Source organism: Callithrix jacchus, chromosome 1, assembly GCF_049354715.1.
Source record: "Callithrix jacchus isolate 240 chromosome 1, calJac240_pri, whole genome shotgun sequence".
Classification (NCBI taxonomy): Eukaryota; Metazoa; Chordata; class Mammalia; order Primates; family Cebidae; genus Callithrix; species Callithrix jacchus.
The window spans coordinates 80,298,342-80,319,252 of record NC_133502.1 but is presented as its reverse complement, the minus strand read 5'-3'; the positions used below and the strand labels follow the sequence as shown (position 1 = coordinate 80,319,252).

Below are 20,911 nucleotides of genomic sequence, written 5' to 3'. Positions count from 1 at the left end.
TCTTCTTGCCTAATGCATCTGCCCTCCTTACCCTTCAATGTGTCTTCATGCTTAATTTTTCCTGGTTCATAAACATCAAGCAGAACAGGGGCTAATTGCATGAACAGTATTAATAGAAGACACATAATCCTTCTATGGCCTTTTTTCTTTTTGAGACTTAGTCTCACTCTGTCACCCACGCTGAAATGCAGTGGTGTGATCTCCGCTCAGTACAACCTCTGCCTCCCGAGTTTGAGTGATTCTCCTGCCTCAGCCTCCAGAGTAGCTGGGACTACAGGTGCGTGCCACCACACCTGACTAATTTTTTTGTATTTTTAGTAGAGACGTAGTTTCATTGTGTTAGCCAGGGTAATTGCAATCTCCTGACCTCGTGATCCACCCACCTCAGCCTCCCAAAGTGCTGGGATTGCAAGCTTGAGCCGCCATGCCTGGCTGACTTTTTGCTTAAAATACTGTTGATCCTTTGTTTTTCAGAGGCCAGAAAAATTTTCTTGTAAGCTATTTACAGTTTTAACAATTGAGTACTCTTTTTTTTTTTTTTTTTTAAATTGAGACAAAGTCTTGCTCTGTCACTGGAGTGCAGTGGTAGGATCTCAGCTCACTGCAATCTCTGCTACCTGGGTTCAGCAATTCTTGTGTCTCAGCCTTTCTAGTAGCTGGGGCCACAGTCAGATGACACCACGCTTGGCTAATTTTTTTTTTTTTTTTGTATTTAGTAGAGACGAGGTTTTGCCTGTTGGCCAGGCTGGTCTCGAACTCCTGACTCCAAGTGATCTGACTGCCTTGGTCACCCAAAGTGCTGGGATTGCAGTCATGAGCCACCATGCAATGCTACAGTAGCTAGACAGATGTGAATAGGGGAGGAGAGGGTCCCTCCCTGACAATCAGGAATGTTAGGCAACCATCAGGTGATGGTCAGGCAGTTGCTAAACTGGCTCTCTGAAATAATAGTTGGTTGCAGCCAGCTTCAGGGAAACAGTCTCCCAATACATAGAAAAATCTGAAACTGGTGATCAGCAGCTTCTTGATGAGATCTCAGGAACTTGGTGAGTGGGCTCAAGTATATTCACTAAGAGGCAACATGGTGGTATATGACTTTATAGGATCACTCAACTGGTAAGGGAAGAATGCTTCAAGTGAGCATGTGTATAACTTCAGTAAACACACTGCACATGTGGCCCCTCCAAAGTGCTGGCAGTCCACTGTGCATGCAGACAGCTCACCCATGGGAAGAATCAGAGGAAAAGGGATGCAACCCCCAGAAGCATGCCAACATATAAAATCCCAAGTCAAAGGTCAAGATGGTGAAACCGCATCTCTACTAAAAATACAAAAATCAGCTGGGTGTGGCGGTAACCATCTGTAAATCTCAGCTGCTTGGGAGGCTGAGTCAAGGTAATTGCTTGAACCCAGGGGGCAGAGGTTGCAGTGAGCCAAGATTGCACCACTGCACTCCAGCCTGGGTGACAGAGTGAGACTGTTTAAAAAAAAAAAAACTTTCACTCCTGCTCTAACTTGCCTCAGTCTCTCACTCTGCCTTATGCGCCTTGGTCAAACTGTTTCTTCTGAGGAGGCAAGAACTGAGGTTGCTATAGATCTGTATGCATTTGCCACCACTAGCATTAACATCCAAGATGGATTTGCTTTAGCATCCACAGAAATAAACAAATGCGTGACATTCCATGCTTGTTGATCAGAAGAATTAATATTGTTAAAATGAAAATACTACCAAGCAACTTACAGATTCAATGGAACCCCTGTGAACAAAACAAACCAGAGCAAAAGAACAAAGCTGGAAGCATCACATGACCTGACTTCAAAATATACTACAAAACTATGGTAACAAAATCAGCATGGTACTGGCATAAAAACAGACACACACACCAATGAAACAGAATAGAGAACCCAGAAATTAATCTGTTTATCTATAGCCAACTGATTTTGACAAAGGTGCCCAGAAAACTAATTGGAAAAAGGACAGTCTCTTCAATAAATAGTGCTGGGAAAACGGTATATCTACATGCTGAAGAATGAAACAAGACCCCCACTTCTCATACTTGTCAACAAAATGAGTCAAACTCTTGAAAATATTTGAAGAGATTTATTCGGAGCCAAATATGAGTGACCATAGCCTGTGACACATCCCCCAGGAGACCCTGAGAACATGTGCCCAAGATGTTTGGGGCACAGCTACATTTTATACATTTTAGAGAGACATGAGGCATCAATCAAATACAGTTAAGATATACATTGGTTCAATCCAGAAAGGGGGGATAACTTGAAGCTGCGGTAGGGGGGCTTCCAGGTTATAGGTAGATTTTAAATTTTTCTAATTGGCAATTGGTTGAAAGAGTTATCAATAGAAAGGAACATCTGGGTTGCAATGAAAAGGCTGTGGAGACCAAAGTTTTATCATGCAGATTAAGCCTCCAGACAGCAGGCAGCAGGCTTGAAACAATAGATTGTAAATGTTTCTTATCAAACTTAAGGTCTGTGTTGATGTTAAATGCTGTTTGGCTTTTCCTGAATTCCAAAAGGGAGGAGGACATAATGAGGGATGTTAGACTCCCTTCCCTCAGGACCTGAACCCATTTTTCAGGTTAACTCTTGAATACCCTTGGCAGAGGAAAGGGGTTCATTCAGATGGTTGGGGGATCTTAAAAGTTTTTTTGTCCGGGCATGGTGGATCAGTCCTGTAATCCCAGCACTTTTGGAGGCAGAGGCCGGCAGATCATGAGGTCAGGAAATCAAGACCATCCTGGCTAACACCATGAAACCCTGTCTCTATTAAAATACATAAAAAATTAGCTGGGCATGGTGGCACCTGCCTGTAGTTTGAGCTACTGGGGAGGCTAAGGCAGGAGAATCACTTGAACCATGGAGGCGGAGTTTGCAGTGAGCTGAGATCTCACCACTGCACTCCAGCCTGGGCGACAGAGAGAAACTCCATCCCCCCAACAAAAAGAAGTTTATTTTTGGTTTATACCCTATACAAAAATCAACTCAAGATGGATCAAAGACCTAAACTTAAGACCTAAAGGCTACTAAAAGAAAACATAGAAACTAGCTGGGCGTCGTGGCACATGTCTGTAATCTCAGCTACTCAGGGGGCTGAGGCAGGAGAATCACTTAAACCTGAAAGGCGGGAGTTGCAGTGAGCCCAGATCCTGCACACCAGCCTGGGCGACAGAGTGAGACTCTCAAAAAAAAAAAAAAAAAAAGAAAGAAAAGGAAGGAAGGCAGGAAGGCAGGAAAAATGCTTTAGGACATTAGTCTGGGAAAATATTTTATGAATAAAGCTTTGAAAGCATAGGCAACAAAAGCAAAAACAGACCAACTACGTTATATCAAACTATAAATCCTCTGCACAGCAAAGGAAACAATCAGCAGAATGAAAAGTCAGCCTACTGAATGGGAGAAAATATTTGCAAACTGTTCATCTGACAGGAAATTAATATCCAGAATATACCAAGAACTAAAACATCTCATCGGCAGAAAAACCCAAACAATTCATTTTAAAAATGGGCACATAATCTGAACAGACATTTCTCAAAAGCAAATGTGCAAATGGCCAACAAACCAATTTTTAAATGTTGAAAAAAGTCACTAATCATAAGGGAAATGCAAATCAAAACCACAATAAAAGCATCGCACCCCAGTTAGGATGGCTATTATCCAAAAGACAAAAAATAACAAAGGCTGGCATGGATGTGGAGAAAAGGTACCTCTCATAACACTCTTGATGGGAATGTAAACTAGTATAGCCACTATGGGGAATAGTATGGAGGTTCCTCAGAAAACTGCAAGCTGGGCATGGTGATGCACACCTGTAACCCCAGCACTTGGAGATGCCAAGGCAGGAGGATCACTTGAGTCCAGAAGTTTGAGACCACCCTGGGCAACACAGTAAGACACTATCTCTACAAAAAACTTTTAAAAATTAGCTAGGCATGGTGTTGCATGCCTGTAGTCCCAGCTTCTTGGGAAGCTGATTTGGGAGGACTGCTTGAGCCCAGGAGTTCAAGGCTGCAGTGAGCTGTGATCTTGCCACTGCACTCTAGCCTGGGTAACAAACTCTTAAAAAAAAAAAAAGTCCCAGAGCTGTGGCTCATGCCTGTAATCCCAGCACTTTGGGAGACCATGGTGGGCAGATCACCTGAGGTCAGGAGTTCGAGACCAGCCTGGGCAGCTACTCGGAGGCTGAGGCAGGAGAATCGCTTGAACCCATGAGGCAGAGGTTGTGGTGAGCCAAGATCACACCACTACACTCCAGCCTGGGTGATACAGTGAGACTCTGTCTCCAAAAAAAAAAAAAAAAATAGATACATTAAAAAAATAATAAAAATTTTAAAATGAAAGAAAAAACACAGAACTACCATATGATCTAGCAATTCCACTACTGGACATTTATCCAAAGGAAAGGAACTCAGTATTTTGAAGAGACAGCTGCACCTCCGTGTTTATTGCACCACTATTCACAGTAGCCAAGATATGAAATCAACCTGGGTATCCAACAACAGTTGAATGGATAAGGAAAATGTGGTATAGATAGACAATGTCATACTACTGAGTCATAAAATATGAAATCCTGTCATTTGTGGCAACATGGATGGCACTAGAGGACATTTAGTTAAGCAGAATAAGCCAGGAACAGAAAGTTAAACATCACATGTTCTCACTCATATGTGGAAGCTAAAAAAAGTTGATCTCACAGAAGTAAACAGTACAGCAGAGAATACTAGAGACTAGGAAGGGTAGGAGGAAGAGAGGCATAGGAAGAGATTGTTAAAGGATATAAAACTGCAGCTAGATAAAAGGAGTAAGTTCCAGTATTCTGTGCCACTGTAGGATGACTATAGTTAACAATAGTATAGTATACAGTTTCAGCAGCTAGAAGGAGGGTATTGAATGTTCCCAACAGAAAGAAATTATAATAAATGTTTGAAATAATGGCTATGTTAATTGCCATGAGCTAATCACTACATATTATATGTATCAAAACATCACTATGTAACTCAGGAATATGTGCAGTTAGCCTCTGTCACTTAGAAAAAAGGAATCACTGCTGACAAGTGGGAAAAAAATAACTGTTACAAGAAGCAAAGAAACACCTTGTATAGTGATAAAAATATTGTCACCAAAAAGATGTAACAATGATAAATATTTATGCACCAAACCTGAGAACTCCTAAATATACGAAGGAAACTTTGGCAGAATTGAAGGAAGAAATAGAGAGCAGCAAAATAATATTAGGAGACTTTAATATCTCACTTTCAATAAACCAATAGAAGAAACAGACAGAAGATCAATCGGGAAATAGAGGACTTGAACAACTCTACAGGCAGTTGAACCAGACAATTACAGAACACGCTGCCCAAAAACAGCATAATAAAAGTTCTTCTCAAGTGTACGTGAAACATTCTCCAGGACAGACCATGTATTAGGCATAAAACCAGTCTCAACAAACACACAAAGACTGAAGTTATACAAACCAACTTTTTCAATTAGAATGAAATGAAACTGGAAATCAAGAACACAATGAAAATCTACAGACATGTGCAAATTAAACAAAACATTCTCTTTTTTTTTGAGATGGAGTCTTGCTCTGTCACCCAGGCTGGAGCGCAGTGACGTGATCTTGGCTCGCTGCAACCTCCACCTCCCTAGTTCAAGCAATTCTTCTGCCTCACTCTCCAGAGTAGCAGAGATTACAGGTGTCCACTACCACGCCTGGCTAACTTTCATATTTTTAGTAGAGATGGGGTTTCACCATGTTGGCCAGGCTAGTCTCAAATGCCTGACCTCAGTTGATCCACCCACCTCGGCCTCCCAAAGTGCTGAAATTACAGGACTGAGCCACTGCACCGGCCTAAACAACACATTCTTAAACAGCCAATGGATAAAAGAAAAACATGAAATCACAACATACTTATGGAATGCAGTAAAAGCAGTGCTAAGAGGGAATTTTACAGCTATAAATACGTACATTTTTTTAAAAAAGAAAATCTTGAATCAACAATCTAACTCTGCCTGTCAAGACACTCAAGAGCAAAGAGAAAACTGAAACCGAAGCTAGCAGGGGAAGGAAGCATTAAAGTTCAGACATATAGAGATATCTATATAGATACAGAGAACAAAAAGACAATAGGAAAATTCACAACGTGAAAAGTTGGTTTCTTGAAAAGAGCAAAAAAAATGGACAAACATTTAGCTAGGTTAACTAAGAAAAAAGAGGCCGGGCGTGCGTAATCCCAGCACTTGGGAGGCCAAGGCAGGTGGATCACTTGAGGCCAGGAGTTTGGGATGGCCAAAATGGTGAAACTTCATCTCTACTGAAAATACAAAAATTAGCTGGGCGTGGTGGCACACGCCTGTAATCTCAGCTATCGGGAGGCTGGGGCAGAAGAATGGCTTGAACCCAGGAGGTGGAGGTTGCAGTGAGCCGAGATCGCACCACTATACTCTACCCTGGGCAGCAGAGTGAGTGAGACTCTAACTAAAACAAACAAACAAACAAACTATTCTATTGTCTAAATGTATAGATTTTTTCTAAATGTTGTGATTTTTAAATAGACTGTCTCAAAATAAAAAAAAAGAGAGAGAGCAAAGATTCAACTCAAATGAAAGAGGGCCTGTTACAAGAGATGCCACAGGCAAAAAAGGACTATAAGAGAATACTATGAACAGTGACGGATAAATTCCTAGAAACACGCAACCTAGGAAGACCGAATCATGAAGAAATAGAAAATCTGAAAGAGCAGTAATGAGTATGCAGATTGAATTAGTAATAAAGGACCTCCAAACAAACAAAAGTCCCGGACCAGATGGCTTCACCGATGAATTCTATGAACATTTTAAAAAGAAATAAAACCAATCATCCTTAAATTCTTCCAAAAAAATTGAAGAGGAGGGCATATTTCCAAGCTCATTCAATGAGGCCATCATTATCTTGATACCAAGGCCATACAAAGACAATACAGGAAAAGAGAACTACGGGCCAGTATCCCTGATGAATATTGATGCAAAAGTCCTCGGCAAAACACTAGGAAATGAAATTCAACAGTACATTAAAAGGATTAATCACCACGACCAAGTTTATTCCTGGAATGCAACTATGGTTCAACATAACAAAAATCAATTAATGTGATACATCACATCAACAGAATGAGGACAAAAGCCACATGATCATCTCAATTGATGCAGAAAAAGCATTTGAAAAGATTCAACATCCTTTCATGATAAAAACACTCAGCAGAATGAAAGGAACAGAATGAAACTACCTCAATCTAACAAAGTCCATGTATGAGAAGCTCATGGCTAACATCATACACAATGGTGAAAGACTAGGCCAGGCGCCGTGGCTCACGCCTGTAATCCCAGTACTTTGGGAGGCTGAGGTGGACAGAGGTCAGGAGTTCAAGACCAGCCTGGCCAGCCTGGGTGACCAGAGCCAGACTTCGTCTCAAGAAACAAAAAATCACAACATTTAGAAAAAAATCTATACATTTAGACAAAGAGAACAAAGAGAAAAAACATCTACAGATTTTGTTGTTGTTGTTTTGAGATGGAGTCTTGCTCACCCTGTTGCCCAGGTTGGAGTGCAGTGGTGTGATCTCAGCTCACTGCAATCCCCACCTCCCCAGGTTTAAGTGATTCTTCTGCCTCTGCTTCTCAACTAGCTGGGACTACAGGTGTGTGCCAACACGCTCAGCTACTTTTTGTAGTTTTAGTTGAGATGAGGAGGTTTCGCCATGTTGGCTAGGCTGGTCTTGAACTCCTGGCCTCAAGTGGTCTGCCCGCCTCGGCTTCCCAAAGTTCTGTGATTACAGGCATGAGCCACTGTGCCTGGCCTTAAAAAATCTATAGATTGGCTGGGCGCGGTGGCTCAAGCCTGTAATCCCAGCACTTTGGGAGGCCAAGGCGGGTGGATCAGAGGTCAAGAGATGGAGACCATCCTGGTCAACATGATGAAACCCTGTCTCTACTAAAAAGACAAAAAATTAGCTGGACATGGTGGTGCATGCCTGTAATCCCAGCTACTCAGGAGGCTGAGGCAGGAGAATTGCCTGAACCCAGGAGGCAGAGGTTGCGGTGAGCCAAGATCACGCCTTTGCACTTCAGCCTGGGTAACAAGAGCAAAACTCCGCCTCGAAACAAAAACAAAAACAAAAACACAGGAACTGGGTTTTCATGGTAAGAGGTGGTGCTCACTCCCAGTTGTGATGTACTCGTGATACTGTTTATAAAGATGTACCTGCATACAAAGTATGGATACAGACCACACAAAAAAACCACCATTGTGGTCTGTATACACTAAAAGGGGTACCTTTTACCTTAGGATGGAGACCATACTAAAAAGTATGTGGTTAGCCCTTTATGCTAAAAACACTCAATAAACTGGGTATTGACGAACGTATCTCAAAATGATAAAAGCTATTTATGACAAACCAACAGCTAATATCATATTGAATGGGCAAAAACTGGATTCCCTTTGAAATCCAGCATTAGACAAGGATGCCCTCTCTCACCACTCCTATTCAATATAGTACTGGAAGTTCTAGCCAGAGCAATCAGGCAAGAAAAAGAAATAAAGGGTATTCAAATAGGAAGGGAGGAAGCCAAATTGTCTCTATTTGCAGACGACATGATAGTGTATCTAGAAGACCCCATTGTCTCAGCTCCATGCTGGTCCTGCTCTACCACTTCTACGACCTCCTCATGTATGTGGTCATCAGGATCTTCTGCCTGGCCTCTGTCACCGGCCTCTACAGCTGCCTGGAGCCCTGTGTGCAGTGGCTGCCCTTTGGCGAGTGCAGGGTCCCCAACAACAGCCTGCCCTACTTCCACAAGCGCCCACAGGTGAGCATGCTGCTCCTGGCACTCTTCTGCGTGGCTGTCAGCATGGTGTGGGGCATCTTCCGCAACGAGGACCAGTGGGCCTGGGTCCTCCAGGATGCCCTGGGCATTGCCTTCTGCCTCTATATTCTGAGACCATCTGCCTGTGTGGTGCTCCTCCTGGGCCTTGTGCAGCCTTTCCTGAAGGTCATGCAGACTCTGCTCAGCTTGGTGTAACCCCTCCAAGTCTTTCATCATCTTCTTCATGTGCCCCTTGAAGTAGCGGTTCTGGATATAGGCAAACCAGCAGCTGCCCACACCAATAAGGATAGACACCACCAGCATAAAGTCCTTGAGGTGATTATGGCGGGTCAAGAGAGGAGGCCCAAAGAGCACTGTATCCAGGGCCTTCAGCTGCAGCTTCTGCCGATGGCTCCAGTCTGTGTTCAGCACAGTTCCTATCATGGTGGTATTGGTGACAGCTAGCCTTGGCATGGCATGGCCACTGAGCTGCAGCTTCCAGAAGATCTCCTCATACTGAGGCAGCTCCACATATGTGATCAGCCACTGTACCACCTCATCCACGGTCCAACTGTATACTTCTGATGACTTCCATGCCTTCCACAGGTCCTCCACACTGATGAGCTTGTCCTCACCATGGAAGGTGCTGTGTTTCACTGTTGGGTCATGGTAATTAAGGTCTTCCCTCAGGAACTCATCACTTTCTTCCACATCCACATCACCATTGGCATCATCATCCATCAGCTTGTGGATGTTACAGACTGCCTCAAAGCTGAGTTTCTCATCCTCACTGTGACACAGGGCCTTGTCAATTAGACAAAACTCTGCTGCAGTGGACTCCTCAGAGTTGGCCCCTGAGCTGGTTACTGTGGCCTTCTCACTGTGACTATGGCTGAGGCTCTGACCCTGGTGCGGGAGGAGTCCCCAGAGGAGCCACAGGGCAAGACGAGAGCATATATCCATGACTCTAGGTCTCAGTCAACATGTGTCTGATGTGGACACCTTGGTATCCCAGAGGCAAAGCCAGGAGCCCAGGAGTGCAGCCTACTCTCCAGGCAAGACATCCTCGCCGCTCCGCAGCTGTCCAGCCACCCGCGGGCGGCCCCCTCCAACAGCCAAAGGTCAAGTGCTCCAAGTTTAAGTGCGGGAGGAGGGCTGGCTCCTCAGGTTCAATAGTGGGTCCGCAGGGGCTGCAGCGGCCTGAGCTCGTGCCGCTTCCGGATAGTTTGGGCAGGATGGCTGTGGGGACGCTGTCAGCTCCGCAGCCTGCTACAGCCCTGAGTGAGGGGACCGCCAGGATCTCCGCGGGCACAGGAGTTGGTGGAGGGGGATAGAGAAGAGAAGCGAGGCAAGGAGGGGGCACCTGACCTTGCCCTGCTGAAGGGAGGTGAGCCGCAGAAGCTGGGGAGGGCGAGCTATCCAGCAGGGCATGGGAAGCTCCCTGCAGGGATACCTGCCCAATCAATAACAAAGATGGCTCTCGGTGTCATGGCCTTCGATGGTGGCGCCACCGGAGTCCACTGTCAGAGCCCTGTTCCCAGGAATCAGGGGGGACTGACACAGCTACTGTGCTGGACATGGCTGTGGACAACTTCCTCGCAGGGCTTGTGAGTGTCCTGGATCCCCCGGATACCTGAATTCTCAGCCGCCTGGACCTGCGTCCTGGCGAAAGTGAGGACATGCTGGAGCTGGTGGCCGAGGTCTGAATCGGGGACAGAGATCCCATCCTTCTGCCTGCTGCCCAGGCTCAGGGATGGGCAAAACGGTTTCTCCATAGTCGAACTCTTCTTGGCCCACCTGTGTCCGTCACCTCACCTTGGGCACTGGAGACGGGGGCCCTGCCCCACCTCCTGCCCCATCCTCTGCGTCCTCCACCTCTTCTCCTTCTCCCTCATCTTCCTCCCCTTCCCCTCCCCCACCCCCACCTGCCCCCTGATTCGACATCTATGACCCCTTCCACCCCACCGACGAGGCCTACTCTCCAGAGCAAAAGTACGACCCCTTCGAGCCCACTGGCTCCAACCCCAGTTCATCAGCCGGGACCCCCTCCCCCGAGGAGGAAGAGGGGGAGGAAGAGGAAAAGGAGGAGGAGGAAGAGGGCCTGTCCCAGAGCATCAGCCGCATCTCGGAAACCCTGGCGGGCATCTACGATGACAACAGCCTGAGCCAGGACTTCCCAGGTGACGAGAGCCCCCGCCCGGACCCACAGCCAGCACAGCTGACTCCGGCCCCTGGAACGCCGCCCCAGGCGGACTCCTCCCGGGCTGATGGAGCCACGCGCGGGTCTTCGCGGTGGGGACCGAGGAGGAGGCCTGTCGGGAAGGCAAGGTCTCTGTGGAGGTGGTGACCGCTGGTGGAGCCGCCCTCCCGCCACCCCTGCTGCCACCCAGAGACTCGGACATTGAGGAGGGCGAGATTGTCCAGCCAGAGGAGGAGCCCAGGGTGGCACTGTCCCTTTTCCGCCTCCGCTGGCCGCCTTGGCCACACCTGCGGCCCAGCCCCTACACCAGCCTCCTGCTCCCGGGGCCCCAGGGGGGGATGACTTCTTGTCCCTGCACGCGGAGTCGGATGGTGAGGGCGCCCTGCAGGTGGACCTGGGGGAGCCAGCCCTGCGCAGTCTGCTACTGACTAGCGCTGGGGCGGCCTGGACCTGCGCCGCAAGATCCTGACCCAGCGGCGGGAGCGCTACCGCCAGCGCTCGCCCTCCCCTGCACCCGCGCCAGCCCAGGCAGCCGCCGTGGGTCCCCCCACGCGCAAGAAGTCCCGGCGGGAGCGCGAGCGCAGCGGTGAGGCCAAGGAGGCGGCTTCGCCCTCGTCGGGTACCCAGCCTGCGCCGCCCGCCCCAGCCTCGCCCTGGGACTCCAAGAAGCACCGCTCGCGGGACTGCAAGCCCGGCTCCCATACCTCGTCGTCTGCCCGCCGCCGTTCCCGATCCCGCTCCACCCGCCGCCGCGGAGGCAGCCTCAGGTCGCGGTCCCGGGAAAAGCTGCAGCGGCGGTGGCGGAGGCGCTCGGCTTCCCCACCCCCAGCCACCTCTTCGTCGTCATCTTCGAAGCGTGAGCAGCACCGCGGGAAACACCGGGACGGTGGCGGCAGCAAGAAGAAGCGGTCGCGGTCCCGGGGCGAGAAGTGGTCTGGAGATGGCAGTGAGAAGGCCCGGACACTTGCTCCGCCGCCCTCCGGCTCCACCTCTGGCGGTGACCGCGGCAGCCGCCGCCGGGGGGCCATGCCGCCCTCCATACAGGACCGCACGGACCACTACCTCTTCGCCATCAAGCGGACCACCATGGTGGGCCGGCTTGACAAGTCCGACCCCCGAGGACCCTCTCCTGCCCCGGTCTTGTCACCTAAGCTGGAGGTCCTGTAGGACTCTGAGGGACTGAGCGGCGAGGATCGGAGCGGCAAAAGCAGCCAGAAGGACCGGCACCGCTCGGGGGCTGCTTCCTCTTCCTCCTCCTCCCGGGAGAATGGTCTCGTCGGAAGGCTCTGGACGCGGGGGACCGGGATTGGGACAGGGACAGAGATAGGGACAGGGACAGGTCATCCAAGAAGGCCCGGCCCCCCAAGGAGTCAGCGCCTTCCTCAGGGCCCCCGCCAAAGCCACCGGTCAGCAGCGGCTCAGGCTCTTCATCCTCGTCCTCTTCCTCTTCCTCCCGGAAGGGGAAGCTTCAGTCCAAGGTGGCAGTGCTGATCAGCAAGGGTGTCAGCAGCACCACGCGCCAAGGACGCCGTGTCGGCCGTCCTGGGCTCCATCGGCGTCAAATTCAGCCGCGACCCGGAGAGTCGCTCCCCTTTCCTCAAACCTGACGAGCGGGCCCCGACTGAGATAGCCAAAGCAGCTCCGGGCAGCACCAAGCCCAAAAAGACCAAGGTCAAGGCCAAGGCTGGGGCCAAGAAAGCCAAGGGGACCAAGGGAAAGACCAAGCCATCCAAGACCAGGAAAAAGGTCCGCAGCGGAGGCGGTAACGTGGGCAGCGGTGGCCCAGAGTCGCTGAAGAAGTCCAAGGCAGATAGCTGCAGCCAGGCGGCGGGCACCAAGGGGGTGGAGGAGATTTTGTGGTCCGGAGAGGAACGGGCAGCCAAGGTCCCTAGCACCCCACCCCCCAAGGTAGCCCCACCGCCCCCTGCCCTCACACCAGACTCACAGACTGTGGACAGCAGCTGCAAGACACCCGAGGTCTTTTTCCAGCCTGAGGAGGCCACCGAGGAGGCTGGGGTCTGAGCGGGGGAAGAGGAGGAGGAGGACGAGGAAGAGGAGGAGGACGAGGAAGAGGAGGAGGAGGAGGAGCAGCAGCCTGCCACCACCAAGACCACCAGCACTGCTGCGGCAGCCCCAAGCACTGCCCCCAGCGTGGGGTCCACAGACGGTGACTAGGGGGCGGAGGACAGGCCGGCTTCCCGTGTCTCTCAGCTGCACACGCTGCCCCCACCCATGCCCTGGAACCTGCCAGCTGGTGTGGACTGCATCACCAGCGGCGTCCTGGCCTTGACTGCTCTTCTCTTCAAGATGGAAAAAGCCAATCTGGCGAGCCGAGCAAAGGCCCAGTAGCTGATCCAGGCCACCAACCAGATCATCAGCCACAGAAAGCCACCCTCAAGTCTGGGGGTGACCCCAGCTTCTGTGCCTACCTCTCTGGGTCTGCCCCTGGCCCCTCCAGCTACCTGCTTCCTGGCAGCCTCCTCCTGGGGGGCTGCGGCTAGACCCCTCCCATCCCCACCGGGCTGGCTGCCACTTCTGGCAAGAGAGGGCAGCAGCAGCTCCAACGGACATGGGGACGCAGATAAGTATCTGAAGAAGCTGCAACGCAGGAGCTGGCGGTGGAGGAGGTGAAGCTGGCCATCAAGCCGTACTACCAGAAGAAGGACATCACCAAGGAGGAGTACAAGGACATTCTGAGGAAGGCGGTCCACAAGATCTGCCACAGCAAAAGCCGGGAGATCAACCAGGTGAAGGTGAGCAACCTGGTGCGGGCCCACATCCAGCGCTACCGCTACTTCCACAAGCACGGTCACAAGCCAGGGGACCCCCGGGGCCCCCACGGCCGCCCAAGGAGCCAGGGCACCCGGACAAGGGTGGCCGGGGCCTGCCCCTGCCCCCTCTCTGAGAGCCCTGGACAGCTCTTTGCCCCTCATCTCTTTGAAATTCTGGACATATTTATGGCTCCACCACCCCACTTCCCTCCCCCATCAGTGGGATGATTGGGGAAGGGTTGCTGCAGGGAAGAGGAGAGCCCCCTACCCTGCCATGTCCCATGCCCACATCCCTTGCCCCAAAGCCTGTCCCCGGTGCCCCTCCCTTCTGTTCGTGCCCCTCTCCCCAATTTCATTAAAGATTTCATGAAACATCAAAAAAAAAAAGCACCATGTGTTTATTTACATATATATATACAAGGGTATATATGTGTATATGTACACATATAAAAATACCTCGGAGGGTATTTTCCTGTCTCCATCAGGAAGTATACACATGTAATATGTGTGTGCACTTCAGATTTCTGGGGGCGTTGTTCACCCACACCCTTTAGGAACCAGGCTGGTGTTCTTAGTTGAAAGCCTTGTGCCCTCAGAGTGTCTGGCTAATCACGTCAGAGAGGTCTGCGTGGCAGTTTGGGGCTGTCACGTGACCAGTGACCCACACTCTGTGCTGCCCAGTATTGCCAAGTGGGGAGGGGCCTGCCTTTTTCTCTTCCCTAGGTCTGGCACGCAGGTGATGCCAGCCAGGTCAAGGAGCACCCAGCATCCCTCAAGCAATGACACAGTAGCACTGATTCTGTCTTTTCCTCAGAATCTGGACTTATGCGATGACAGTGAGGTGGGGCCCGGCCTCCTCTAAAGTGGCTTCCTTTCTGCACAGTTGTAACTGCTCCGGGGGTGTCAGCGAGGCTGGGGGCGGGGAGCCACAGGATGCTGAGGAGAGGCCCAAGAGGACACCCGCACCCTCCAGTGTGGCCTTTGATCCGGACCTTCGGGATGAGGCTGTCACTGCTGGGTACCCTCTGTTCCTATTTGTGTGTTTAAATAGTCTGAAATGCTGTGACTTTTTTTTTTTTTTTTTGTCAATACAGATAGGAAATAAACTTGTGAATCTCAGCGGGGGAAAAAAAAAGGTTAGGCGCGGTGGCTCACGCCTGTAATCTCAGCACTTTTTTTTTTTTTTTTTTTTTTTTTTTTGCTATAGAGCATTTATTGCAAATAAGACTGAGGTAAAAGAAGCTGACTCAGAACCCAAGCCCACCCAGACTAGGGAAGCATCTACTTGCCCCATGCCAGGCCCTGAGCACCGCGGGCTGAAGTAGCCCCTGGAGGACAGATGGGCCCCGTGCACTGAGGTAGCTGCATCTTAGGCCCCCATGAGTACAACTGCCCAGGGCTGCCCAATTCCCGGAGGGGAGGAGGAGGAAGAGGCAGGCAGGGTGGAACCCTGGCTTCAGGTGGGGCTCACCCCAAACCTCCAACAAACCTCCCAGCCTCTCAGGCCGGGCAATTCCGCCTGCCCACCCAGCCAGCCATGGGGCAGCAGGGCGGGCACCCAAGGCGGGCGGGCGTGCTGGGGTCAGAGGTCACTGCTGCTCCAGGCAGTCCTCGGTCACCCCCTGGGCAGCCAGCTCGGCCAGCACATTCTGCAGGTAGTTGGGGTCAGGGTAGCCGTGGCCCGTCACGTTGCGGTCCATCTCTGTCTTGTGGTGGATCTTGTTCCACACCACTGTGTCTGTCTCGCCCGTGGTGCTGGACGTGCCCACTGTGAAGATGAGCCGCCTCTTCCAGACCGCCTTCAAGAGCTCCAGGAAGTTGTGGATACAAAGTGTATACGCATACTCTGAGTCAGATACATTTTGTATATTTGGAAATATACATCATACACCTTTTTTGTTGTTGTTGTTGTTGTTTTTTCAAAAGCTGAGTTTAATGATCAGACTGAACGGCAGCAAGGCCAAACGGACAAACGGAGATGAGGACACGACTGCCACCTCCGACCCCTCCATACTGGTCAAAGGTCTAACACCAAAAAAAGAGAAGTCCCCGCCCCGTCCCCATGTAGAAAATGGCTTCAGGGAAGGCGCCACTACCTGCGAGTCTCCTGCTGGTATTTTTTGGAAGGGATCGGGGCTCACCCCTGCTGCCTCTGTCTGAAACAGACCCCTCAGACAGCGCAGCGCTCAGCAGTCCCATGTGCAGCCGGGGGCGCCTGACTTCACATCAACAGAGACAGATTTGCGGACTTTTTTTTTTTTTTATAAGTGGTACAAAGAACAATTGCCTGATATAAAACAGGCATTAGCTGTGGCTGAAGTCAGGGAGAGGTGGATAAGGTTGTGAAGTGAGTGGTATCTAAATCTCTAACGCGGACAGTGTTTTCTACTTGCCATTACTCCACGAAGTTCCTAAAAAGCCTCCAAACTCAACTTCTAGGCAGCTTCCAACCTGAGGCTAAGTGGACAAACCCCCTAGAGAGATTTTAGGCCTCTGAGAAGTCCCATTTATTAGCAAAAGTACTTTATTCTGACAAATAGTTTAACACAAAAATACGAACTAGTCCTCCAAGGATCCTCGGGGTCTATGCTTCCCATCGCCTCAGTGTCCGGTGCATGAGGAAGGTGTCCTCTGAAGGGCGGGGCCGGAGTTGAAGCCGGAGAGGGGGCAGACCGTCCAGGGTCAGGTGTGGAGATTCATAAAATAGTGTTTCTGGGTCACACAAGATGGTCATGTCTGGCCCCGGCCCAGGTGGCTCCTTCGGGGGGCGGGGCTGGAGCCTGCGGCTGCAGGAGAGCCAATTTCTCCCCGAGCGCGGCGTTCAGAACCTGTTCCTCCGGCATCTGCCGGCTCACCAGGTCTCGGAAGAGCCTCTTGGAGCGCGGCACGTTCAGCCCCTCAGACACGCTCTCCTCCAGGCCGCAGTGGATCTGGAACGACTTTCTCAGCTGTTCCTCCACGGCTTTCGCGGCATCAAAGTGGCTCCCGGCTGCGGCTCTCAGCTCCAGGCCCAAGGCCAGGCTGCTCTGCAGCGAGGGCATCTCCAGCTCCTGCGGCGCCGCGGGCTGCGGCTCCAACCGCACCTGGGAAGGTGATGGCTCACACTGTGTTCTTTTTACTTAGAATTGACTTGGCTATGCGGGATCTCTTTTGGTTCCATAGGAAGTTTAAGGTGTTTTTTTTCCAGTTCTGTGAAGAAGGTCATTGGTAGCTTGATGGGGATAGCGTTGAATCTGTAAATTACTTTGGGCACTATGGCCATTTTCACGATATAGATTCTTCCTAACCATGAACATGGAATGTTTCTCCATCTGTTTGTGTCCTCTCTTATTTCGTTGAGCAGTGGTTTGTAGTTCTCCTCGAAGAGGTCCTTTATGTTCCTTGTTAGTTCTATTCTTAGGTATTTTATTCTCTTTTGTAGCAATTGTGAATGGCAGTTCGTTCTTGATTTGGCTCTCTTTAAGTCTGTTATTGGTGTATAGGAATGCTTGTGATTTTTTTTTTTTTTTTTTTTTTTTTTTTTGAGACGTAGTTTCGCTCTTGTTACCCAGGCTGGAGGGCAATGGCGTGATCTCGGCTCCCCGCAACTTCTGCCTCCTGGGTTGTGATTTTTGCACATTGATTTTGTATCCTGAGACTTTGCTGAAGTTGCTTATCAGTTTCAGGAGTTTTTGGGCTGAGACGTCCTCCTGCTTCTCCAGCCCGTCGTCGTGCTTGTGCTTCATATATCTTTCCTTCACATCCCGGCTCCCGGCCCAGTAGCTGCCGATGGCGATGGTGCCCACGGCCATGATGAAGATGATGACCATGTTGTAGTCCAGCACTGGCTCCTTAGGCACATACAGCGACACCTGTACCATGAGGCCCAAACGCCTGAAGACCACAGACCCAATCTGTCTTCCTGTTAGAAGGTGGGTGTGACCCTTGCTGAGCCCAGGGTAATGCTGCAAGTAGCGGGTAAGTACATAGGGGGCTACCTATTCTGTATTGCCTTCCTACTCAAGACCTAGCATACATTCCCAGGTTTCAGTCATGGGAATTAATGGAAAGTCTTCCTGTTCTAATCAAACCCATCCTTTAGCTTGTGTCCTCGAGGGACACCCCTTTTCCCACTCCGGAATCACACTACCGGACTTCAAACTATACTACAAGGCTACAGTAATCAAAACAACATGGTACTGGTACCAAAACAGAGACATAGACCAATGGAACAGAACAGAGGCGTTGGAGGCAAAACAACATATCTACAACCATACAATCTTTGATAAAACTGACAAAAACAAGCAATGGGGAAAGGACTCCCTGTTTAATAAATGGTGTTGGGAAAACTGGCTAGCTATGTGCAGAAAGCAGAAACTGGACCCCTTCCTGACACCTTACACTAAAATTAACTCCAGATGGATTAAAGACTTAAACCTAAGACCTAACACCATAAAAATCCTAGAAGAAAATCTAGGCAAAACCATTCAGGACATAGGAGTAGGCAAGGACTTCATGACCAAAACACCAAAAGCATTGGCAACAAAAGCCAAAATAGACAAATGGGACCTAATCAAACTCCACAGCTTCTGCACGGCAAAAGAAACAGTCATTAGAGTGAATCGGCAACCAACAGAATGGGAAAAAATCTTTGCAGTTTACCCATCTGACAAAGGGCTGATATCCAGAGTCTACAAGGAACTAAAACAGATTTACAAGAAAAAAACAAGCCCATTCAAAAATGGGCAAAGTATGTACTGTTATTACCCATAGTCTTTAGGTGAGAAAAGTGAGACTGACAGAAGAAACCCAGTACTTGTGTGGCTGGAGGGAAAAATATGATCTGCCAGCTCTCATTTAGGGCCTTTATACATCTGTGACAGATGTAAGGCAGATGTTATTGATTCTAGTTAGAGATAAAGTGTCAGATGAAGGAGTAAGTTATTTGATGACATTGACCAAACTAGTAAGTTGCTGTGATAGATTTTAAAGCAAAGACTTTACACTTTAAAGTTTGATTTATTGCATATGGGACAAATCCTGAGATAATTTGTTTAGGTAATTTTTAAAAATCAGAGATTGTTGGGCTATCAGCAGTGCCCCTGATGTGGGCTAGCACAGATTTACAGCATGGGTTAGTACATTTTCTTTTTCTGCAGCAATAACCTTGTTGCCTTTGCAGTGATTCAAGCTACAGAATGAATGAGTGTGGTGGCAGTGGACCCAGAATACTATGAAAATGCAAGATAAACAGGATGAGAGTGAAATCATCATAGAATATAGCCTGAGCAGGGCAAATGTCCTAGAGCAAAGTAGAAGGGGTTCATGTGCAAGGGATAAGGGGAAGAATTCATCAATTCCTCAAACTCTAAACTCCAAAGAGGTCGTTTAGTAGGTGTGAAAGAGCTGGAGATGCAGATAAGGAGATTGTGATCATGTCCATGGACCAGTGAGCTTAGAAATGGGAGTGGAGTGGACTGAAGTGTGAATCACAGAGGAGTGGCAGAGAGGGAGGAACTCTAAAGTCTGGGGGTTATTCTCTACTGCTCCTCAGAGATGAGCCTACTATATCAGTCAAGCCAGGTTACTTATGACTCAACCCCCCCAGCCCCTGCCCTGGTGTCCCCAGCCCAGCTTTCCAGGCACAAGACAACACACCAAACATACCTAATGCATTAATCCTGCCAGTGTTTATGTTGTTCTGCTCACCTTGAAAGCCATCTCCTCCCCTGTAAACCCCATATGTCTTGCACCTAGTTCAGTGCTTAGCATTTTGTTGGCCTCAATTTGTGTCTTTAGAGTAAATAAATGAAATAATACATTACTAGCAAATGTTTGAATGAACCCTCTTCTTATCCCCAAAAAGTAATCCAATTTTTAAGTGTAATGTTAGATATATAAGGATAAAAAAATTATTTGATCAACTATTTTCTTGGTTAAAAGGAATGATATTAATATTCTGTAAAAATGTACTATAGATAGCAATACTATTTGGAAGCCTATTTTTATGATCAGAAAAGTGGATTATTTCTCTAAAATGAATAAACTGGTATCTACATTATCAAGGTATATCATTCTAGTGAAAAATTTAGTATTTTTAACTGTTATATATTAATGGGCACTGTGGAAATACACAATAAAGAAGGTGAAGATATATTGTAAAAAAATACCTCATTTAATAACTACCGACTTTTTAGTGCTTACTATGAGCCAGGAACTATGCTTAGTGTTTAATATATTTATACTCATTTACTGACAGTTTTCTCAATAGCTTAGAAGGAGTCCTTAGTATTCCTAATTCATAGAAAAAGACATTGAGATTTAGAGATATTATGTTAGTAAATAAGAGAGCTGGAGGTTGAATCTTCTGTCTGTTACTGAAGAACATGCTTTAACCACCACTAGGTTATACTCTTTTCATTCAGAAGGAGTGTCTGGTTGAGCTAACATTGCATCTACCTTTATAACCAAGCATGTTTGTGTACACCTGAGAAGACAAACAGCTAGCCAGGCTGTTAGTTCCTATTTGCATGAGTAAATTTGGAGGTGAAGAAGAAGAGAAAGTGGGCCTAGGGAGTACAACATGACGGCTTTTGCAAAACATCTACCTTCATACTCTGCCCCATCTAAGCCCATTAGAAAGCACCATTTCTAAGTAACGGTGTGGCAAAGCTGAAGGGGAAAGTGTGGAATCAGAGCCTTCTTCCTTGAATACAGCTAGAGATCCATGATTTTGTGAGCACTGAGATACATTATGCTTGGCATGACTATTCCATGTGGGAGAGGGGGTGGTATTAGCAGCTATGCTAGCAGCAAGGGACCTGAAGTTTTCTTTTCTTGTTGGGTCTCTGCTGGGTTTTGGTATCAGAATGATGTTGGTCTCATAAAATGATTTGGGAAGGATTCCCTCCTTTTGGATTGTTTGAAATAGTTTTAGAAGGAATGGTACCAGCTCCTCTTTGTGTGTCTGGTAGAATTCGGCTGTGAACCCGTCTGGACCTGGGCTTTTTTTGAGTGGTAGGCTCTTAATTGCTGCCTTGACTTCAGACCTTGTTATTGGTCTATTCATAGGTTCAGCTTCCTCCTGGTTTAGGCTTGGGAGGAC

General features: G+C 48.7%; 3 pseudogenes across 1 annotated transcript; 1 reads left to right on the top strand and 2 right to left on the bottom strand.

Annotated features, from left to right (window-relative positions):
• Window positions 1–8,583: 8,583 nt before the first annotated feature.
• On the bottom strand, window positions 8,584–9,819 carry LOC103791979 (stromal interaction molecule 1 pseudogene; annotated as a pseudogene). Its single transcript, XR_013526162.1, has one exon. The product of XR_013526162.1 is annotated as a stromal interaction molecule 1 pseudogene (transcript).
• LOC100385151 (splicing factor, arginine/serine-rich 19 pseudogene) lies at window positions 9,818–14,034 on the top strand (annotated as a pseudogene).
• A 2,377-nt stretch (window positions 14,035–16,411) lies between these two features.
• Window positions 16,412–17,687, bottom strand: LOC100385867 (protein phosphatase 1 regulatory subunit 35 pseudogene; annotated as a pseudogene).
• Window positions 17,688–20,911: the final 3,224 nt, after the last annotated feature.